Source organism: Salmo trutta, unplaced genomic scaffold (genome assembly GCF_901001165.1).
Source record: "Salmo trutta unplaced genomic scaffold, fSalTru1.1, whole genome shotgun sequence".
In the NCBI taxonomy this organism is placed as follows: Eukaryota; Metazoa; Chordata; class Actinopteri; order Salmoniformes; family Salmonidae; genus Salmo; species Salmo trutta.
The window spans coordinates 1,759,911-1,768,222 of record NW_021823258.1 but is presented as its reverse complement, the minus strand read 5'-3'; positions in this window follow the sequence as shown (position 1 = coordinate 1,768,222).

The following is an 8,312-nucleotide window of genomic DNA, read 5'->3' as shown; positions in this document are numbered from 1 at the left end:
TACAGTACAGTCATTGCAGATACACAGTACACTGTCATTGCAGATATACAGTACACTGTCATTACAGATATACAGTACACTGTCTATCCATGACCCAGAATGCATTAAAGGTCCTCTCTACCTGGAAAGGTGTGCCATTTGATGTGTTTCTTCTGATATCAGGTATTTTGATTCCAAAATGGCAGATGTGCTATTTTGTGTATCTATAAGGATCTTCTCTTTATCTACCTACATGAATAGATAAGAGCTTATGTTGTTAGTTGAGACAACATACATCTTCCATTACTTTGATGTTGCAATATACTACAGATGTAGGATCTTAATTTGATCAATCTTTTGTTCCTGAGAATGTTCTTGCAAAGCAAACTTGTAGTGTATTTGCATTTGAAAAAGGCTTCTAAAGTGTGTAATTTACACTTTGAAATGTCAAGACTTGATATGCCCTAACTGAGAATGTATCAACCCCTATAAAAATGTCCATTAAATATAATCCATATAATAATTCACTTTTCCTGATGCTGCAGGATTATTTTCCAGCTGTCACAAACTGGCTCAAAGTAAGATCCTACATCTGTACAGCAAGTGTTCCACAGGAGAAGTAGGAGCTTCAGCTGATCTGCCAAATCAAAGTGTATTTGTCACGTGCGCCGAATACAACAGGTGTAGACCTTACAGTGAAATGCTTACTTACAAGCCCTAACCAACAGTGCAATTTTTAAGTAAAAAATAGGTATTAGGTGAACAATAGATAAGTAAAGAAATAAAAACAACAGTAAAAAGACAGTGAAAAATAACAGTAGTGAGGCTATATACAGGCACGGGCTAATTGAGGTAATAAGTACATGAATGTATCGTTAAAGGGACTATGCATATAAACTCTGCAAAAAAAGAAACATCCCTTTTTCAGGACCCTGTCTTTGTAAAAATTCAAATAACTTCACAGATCTTCATTGTAAAGGGTTTAAACACCGTTTCCCATGCTTGCTCAATGAACCATAAACAATTAATTAACATGCACCTGTGGAACGGTCATTAAGACACTAACAGCTTACAGACGGTTACCAATTAAGGTCACAGTTATGAAAACGTAGGACACTAAAGAGGCATTTCTACTGACTCATAAAAACACCAAAAGAAAGATGCCCAGGGTCCCTGCTCATCTGCGTGAACATGCCTTAGGCATGCTGCAAGGAGGCATGAGGACTGCAGATGTGGCCAGGGCAATAAATTGCAATGTCCGTACTGTGAGACACCTAAGACAGCGCTACAGGGAGACAGGACGGACAGCTGATCGTCCTCGCAGTGGCAGACCACGTGTAACAACACCTGCACAGGATCGGTACATACGAACATCACACCTGCAGGACAGGTATAGGATGGCAACAACTGCCTGAGTTACACCAGGAACTCACAATCCCTCCACTGCTCAGACTGTTCGCAATAGGCTGAGAGAGGCTGGACTGAGGGCTTGTAGGCCTGTTGTAAGGCAGGTCCTCACCAGACATCACCGGCAACAACGTCGCCTATGGGCACAAACCCATCGTCGCTGGACCAGACAGGACTGGCAAAAAGTGCTCTTCACTGACGAGTCGCGGTTATGTCACACCAGGGGTGATGGTCGGATTCACGTTTATCGTTGAAGGAATGAGCAGGATCGATTTGGAGGTGGAGGGTCCATCATGGTCTGGAGCGGTGTGTCACAGCATCATCGGACTGAGCTTGTTGTCATTGCAGGCAATATCAACGCTGTGCGTTACAGGGAAGACATCCTCCTCCTTCATGTGGTACCCTTCCTGCAGGCTCATCCTGACATGACCCTCCAGCATGACAATGCCACCAGCCATTCTGCTCGTTCTGTGCGTGATTTCCTGCAAGACAGGAATGTCAGTGTTCTGCCATGGCCAGCGAAGAGCCCGGATGTCAATCTCATTGAGCACGTCTGGGACCTGTTGGATCAGAGGGTGAGGGCTAGAGCCATTCCCCCCAGAAATGTCCATGAACTTGCAGGTGCCTTGGTGGAAGAGTGGTGTAACATCTCACAGCAAGAACTGGAAAATCTGGTGCAGTCCATGAGGAGGAGATGCACTGCAGTACTTAAATGCAGCTGGTGGCCACACCAGATATTGACTATTACTTTTGACTTTGACCCCCCCGTTGTTCAGGGACACATTATTACATTTCTGTTAGTCACGTCTGTGGAACTTGTTCAGTTTATGTCTCAGTTGTTGAATCTTATGTTCACACAAATATTTACACATGTTAAGTTTGCTGAAAATAAACGCAGTTGACAGTGAGAGGACGTTTCTTTGTTTGCTGAGTTTATGATAAACAGTGAGTAGCAGCAGTGTAAAATAGGGGTTGGGGGGGGGGCACAATGCAAATAGTCCAGGTAGCCATTTGGTTACCTGTTCAGGAGTCTTATGGCTTGGGGGTAAAAGCTGTTGAGAAGCCTTTTGGTCCTAGACTTGGTGCTCCGGTACCGCTTGCCATGCGGTAGTAACGAGAACAGTCTATGACTAGGGTGGCTGGGGTCTTTGACAATTGTTAGGGCCTTCCTCTGACACCTCCTGGTGTAGAGGTCCTGGATGGCAGGCAGCTTAGCCCCAGTGATGTACTGGGCCGTACGCACTACCCTCTGTAGTGCCTTGCGGATGGAGGCCAAGCAGTTGCCGTACCAGGCAGTTATGCAACCAGTCAGGATGCTCTCGATGTTGCAGCTGTACAACTTTTGGAGGATCTGAGGACCCATGCCAAATCTTTTTAGTTTCCTGAGTGGGAATAGGCTTTGTCGTGCCCTCTTCACAACTGTCTTGGTGTGCTTGGACCATGATAATTTGTTGGTGATATGGACACCAAGGAACTTGAATGTTCAGGGAATTTTTAATCCCAATAATGCATTTAATCTTGAACCAATTCAACGAGGTTTGTAAGACCCTTAATTCACTAATAATTGGGCAAAGTCTCAGATTTTATAAAAAATGTTCAACGATCTTTATTCATGAGAGCTCTAAAGTTAAAAATGAGGACTCATTCCTTTTATATACACATTCCTGTCTTTAGACCACTCCCTGCTCAAACTACCAGTACTTTATATACACATTCCTGTCTTTAGACCACTCCCTGCTCAAACTACCAGTACTTTTATATACACATTCCTGTCTTTAGACCACTCCCTGCTCAAACTACCACTACTTTATATACACATTCCTGTCTTTAGACCACTCCCTGCTCAAACTATCAGTACTTTTATATACACATTCCTGTCTTTAGACCACTCCCTGCTCAAACTACCACTACTTTTATATACACATTCCTGTCTTTAGACCACTCCCTGCTCAAACTACCACTACTTTATATACACATTCCTGTCTTTAGACCACTCCCTGCTCAAACTACCAGTACTTTATATACACATTCCTGTCTTTAGACCACTCCCTGCTCAAACTACCAGTACTTTTATATACACATTCCTGTCTTTAGACCACTCCCTGCTCAAACTACCAGTACTTTTATATACACATTCCTGTCTTTAGACCACTCCCTGCTCAAACTACCACTACTTTATATACACATTCCTGTCTTTAGACCACTCCCTGCTCAAACTACCAGTACTTTTATATACACATTCCTGTCTTTAGACCACTCCCTGCTCAAACTATCAGTACTTTTATATACACATTCCTGTCTTTAGACCACTCCCTGCTCAAACTACCACTACTTTATATACACATTCCTGTCTTTAGACCACTCCCTGCTCAAACTACCACTACTTTTATATACACATTCCTGTCTTTAGACCACTCCCTGCTCAAACTACCAGTACTTTTATATACACATTCCTGTCTTTAGACCACTCCCTGCTCAAACTACCAGTACTTTATATACACATTCGTCTTTAGACCACTCCCTGCTCAAACTACCAGTACTTTTATATACACATTCCTGTCTTTAGACCACTCCCTGCTCAAACTACCAGTACTTTATATACACATTCCTGTCTTTAGACCACTCCCTGCTCAAACTACCAGTACTTTATATACACATTCCTGTCTTTAGACCACTCCCTGCTCAAACTACCACTACTTTATATACACATTCCTGTCTTTAGACCACTCCCTGCTCAAACTACCACTACTTTATATACACATTCCTGTCTTTAGACCACTCCCTGCTCAAACTACCAGTACTTTTATATACACATTCCTGTCTTTAGACCACTCCCTGCTCAAACTACCACTACTTTATATACACATTCCTGTCTTTAGACCACTCCCTGCTCAAACTACCACTACTTTATATACACATTCCTGTCTTTAGACCACTCCCTGCTCAAACTACCACTACTTTATATACACATTCCTGTCTTTAGACCACTCCCTGCTCAAACTACCAGTACTTTATATACACATTCCTGTCTTTAGACCACTCCCTGCTCAAACTACCAGTACTTTTATATACACATTCCTGTCTTTAGACCACTCCCTGCTCAAACTACCACTACTTTATATACACATTCCTGTCTTTAGACCACTCCCTGCTCAAACTACCACTACTTTATATACACATTCCTGTCTTTAGACCACTCCCTGCTCAAACTACCAGTACTTTATATACACATTCCTGTCTTTAGACCACTCCCTGCTCAAACTACCACTACTTTATATACACATTCCTGTCTTTAGACCACTCCCTGCTCAAACTACCAGTACTTTATATACACATTCCTGTCTTTAGACCACTCCCTGCTCAAACTACCAGTACTTTATATACACATTCCTGTCTTTAGACCACTCCCTGCTCAAACTACCAGTACTTTTATATACACATTCCTGTCTTTAGACCACTCCCTGCTCAAACTATCAGTACTTTTATATACACATTCCTGTCTTTAGACCACTCCCTGCTCAAACTACCACTACTTTATATACACATTCCTGTCTTTAGACCACTCCCTGCTCAAACTACCACTACTTTTATATACACATTCCTGTCTTTAGACCACTCCCTGCTCAAACTACCACTACTTCATATACACATTCCTGTCTTTAGACCACTCCCTGCTCAAACTACCACTACTTTTCCACTAACCACAAAGAACCATAAAAGTTGTCACATTCTACAAGGCTTTCACCTCCCCTCCCCCGTTGGGACCCTCTTGGTTTGAAACCCTCTAATGATTTTCTATTACCTACTCTACAGCTTCACTCTGTTTACAATCCTAACAGATCTACCCACATCCTGGTTTTATCTTTTCATAATTCTCAAACATGTCACCCTGTCCTATAATAACAGAGTGGAACAATTTAGTCATTATTCTAACACATAGAAATGATTCTAACATTGAAGCTCTCGACCATCTCCACTACAGCCCCATCGATGAGAATGGGGGTGTGCTCGGTCCTCCTTTTCCTGTAGTCCACAATCATCTCCTTAGTCTTGGTGACGTTGAGGGATAGGTTGTTATTCTGGGCACCACCCCGCCAGGTCTCTGACCTCCTCCCTATAGGCTGTCTCGTCGTTGTCGGAGATCAGACCTACCACTGTTGTGTTGTCTGCAAACTTAATGATCGTGTTGGAGTCGTGCCTGTCCAGTGTTGAGGATCAGCGTGTCCTGGCGGATGTGTTGCTACCTACCCTCACCATCTGGGGGAGGCCCATCAGGATGTCCAGGATACAGTTGCAGAGAGGTGTTTAGTCCCAGGATCCTTAGCTAGTGATGAGCTTTGAGGGCACAGTGTTGAATGCTGAGCTGTAGTCTATGAATAGCATTCTCACGTAGGTGTTCCTTTTGTCCAGGTGGGAAAGGGCAGAGTGGAGTGCAATAGAGACTGCATCATCTGTGGATCTGTTGAGGCGGTATGCAAATTGGAGTGGGCCTAGGGTTCCTGGGATAATGGTGTTAATGTGAGCCATTATCAGCCTTTCAAAGCACTTCATGGCTACGGACGTGAGTGCTACGGGTCTGTAGTCATTTCGGCAGGTTGCCTTAGGGGACTATGGTGGTCTGCCTTGACTCATTTTGGGTCTTGTTTCTAGTAAACCAACGTATCAGGTGTAGAAAGACACCTGAACGGCGTCCCTACCTCTTCAGGGGGACCGGAAGTTAGGTTGAAGAGGAGCAGATGGAGGGATAGCTGTCTCTGCCCTTTCCACTCGTTTCCACTAGGGAACACTGGGACGACAATACAGTCATATCTCAGTACACCGTCTACGTCAGCGCCCAGAGATACAGGGGGAAGGCATCCCAAATGCATCCTATTCCCTAGACCAGCGGTTCCCATCTAGGGCTACTAGGACCCCTGGGGGGGGGGGGTATTTGGCCTATCCACAGGGGGTACATGAGAAGACTCATGAGACCATAGGGTTACTGCTAAAAAGCACACGAGTGGGTACTACATGTGTACTCTGGGAAGAGAAAATTTACATTGGTGGTACAGTAACCAAAAAAGGTTGGGAACCACTGCCCTATAGAGCACTACTGTTGACCAGAGCCCTATTCCCTATAGAGAGCACTACTGTTGACCAGAGCCCTATTCCCTATAGAGAGCACTACTGTTGACCAGAGCCCTACATGCATGTACCCTAGTCAAAAGTAGTGCACTATATAGGGAATAGGGCTCTGGTCAAAAGTAGTGCACTATATAGGGAATAGGGCTCTGGTCAACAGTAGTGCACTACGTATATAGGGCTCTAAAGTACTGCAATATATAGGGAATAGGGCTCTAGAGTAGTGCACTATATAGGGAATAAGGTTCTAGAGTAGTGTACTATATAGGGAATAGGGCTCTAGAGTAGTGCACTATATAGGGAATAGGGTACCACTTGGGACGCACAACATGGGTATTGAACCAGGAAGTATTTTATATGCAGTATAATTGTGTTCAGTCCAAGATAATAAAGTTTATAGCGTTGAATCTATACTGCAGAAGAGGCTGGTGGGAGGAGATATAGGAGCGTTGAATCTATACTGATAAACTCTGATTGTGATAGACAACAAATTCACATTTTTAAATGCAGCAGAATTGCAAACATATTGAAACAGTAACATCTTCAAACCTACTGTATAAAAAGGGCATCATTTCATCTAGATTTACAATCCAGTTGAAGGCCCAGAGACGTGGCAGGCAGGAGAACCATTAACAGGAAGAGTCTAGTACCAGATCAGTTGCTCTACTTCTATAAGACAAAGCATGGGCAACATGCAGAATGTACTGAACAGTGTGGATATCTGGTTTTATATGCAGTAGAATTGTGTCCTGACAATTTTACCCTTCGTGTGTTTGGGACAACAGATTATATCTTCAAAAACAGACACGTTGGTTCCAGAGGTATTCCAGAGGTATACCATTTTTAATTCAGTGTGTTCCAGAAAGGCACTAAAATAAATTGAGGAAAGCTTGGAGTTGGAATGTTAACAGAGGAATGGAGGGATGAAAGGATGGAAAACCAGGAGAAGGTAAAGAGATTGGAACGTTCACAGACCACACACACGTACACACACACCACGACACACACACACACGTACACACACACCACGACACACACACACACGTACACACACACCACGACACACATGACGACACAGCTACATACTTCTAACTAAGGGTTGGTAAAGAACTAAAAAGCCAGAGAGAATGTTCTTCCTCATCATCGATGTGTTTTCTAAAACCTTCAAAACATTTGTACAGATTCTTCTAAAGTCCTTGTATTGGAGAGAACAGAATCCTCCTCATCTGCTGCTCCCAAACGGCACCTATTCTCTATATCACGGGTCCCAACCATATGGGGCGCCAAAGGTTCATGGGAGGGCACGGGACCTTCCGATCTAAAACGAAGTGTGACTCCGCACTGCATTAGGCTAGAAACAAGTAGTTAAATGACAAGAGGAAGACGCGACTCTGATGCACATGGGAACATGTTTGCTTCGTCTCTCTGACATTGAGAAGCTGAGCTACGACCTTCTAAAGTTGAGGAGTCAAAGAAATTGGACTTTGCTTGTAAAGTAATCTTATAAAATGTGTGACTCTGTCGCTATCAATTGATCTAATCATTTCCTGTAAAATAGAATATGCATAATTAAATTGAGGGTTCATATAAATTATGGTAATAAAACATTTGGGGAAATCAGGTCTAGCCTATTTATTTTCCTTATCGATCTATTATTATCATCATCATGGGGGCTCCAGAGTGGCGCTGCTGTTTAAGGCACTGCATCTCAATGGTCGAGGAGTCACTACAGACCCTGGTTCGATTCCAGGCTGTATCACAACCAGACGTGATTGGGAGTCCCATAGGGTGGAGCACAACTGTCC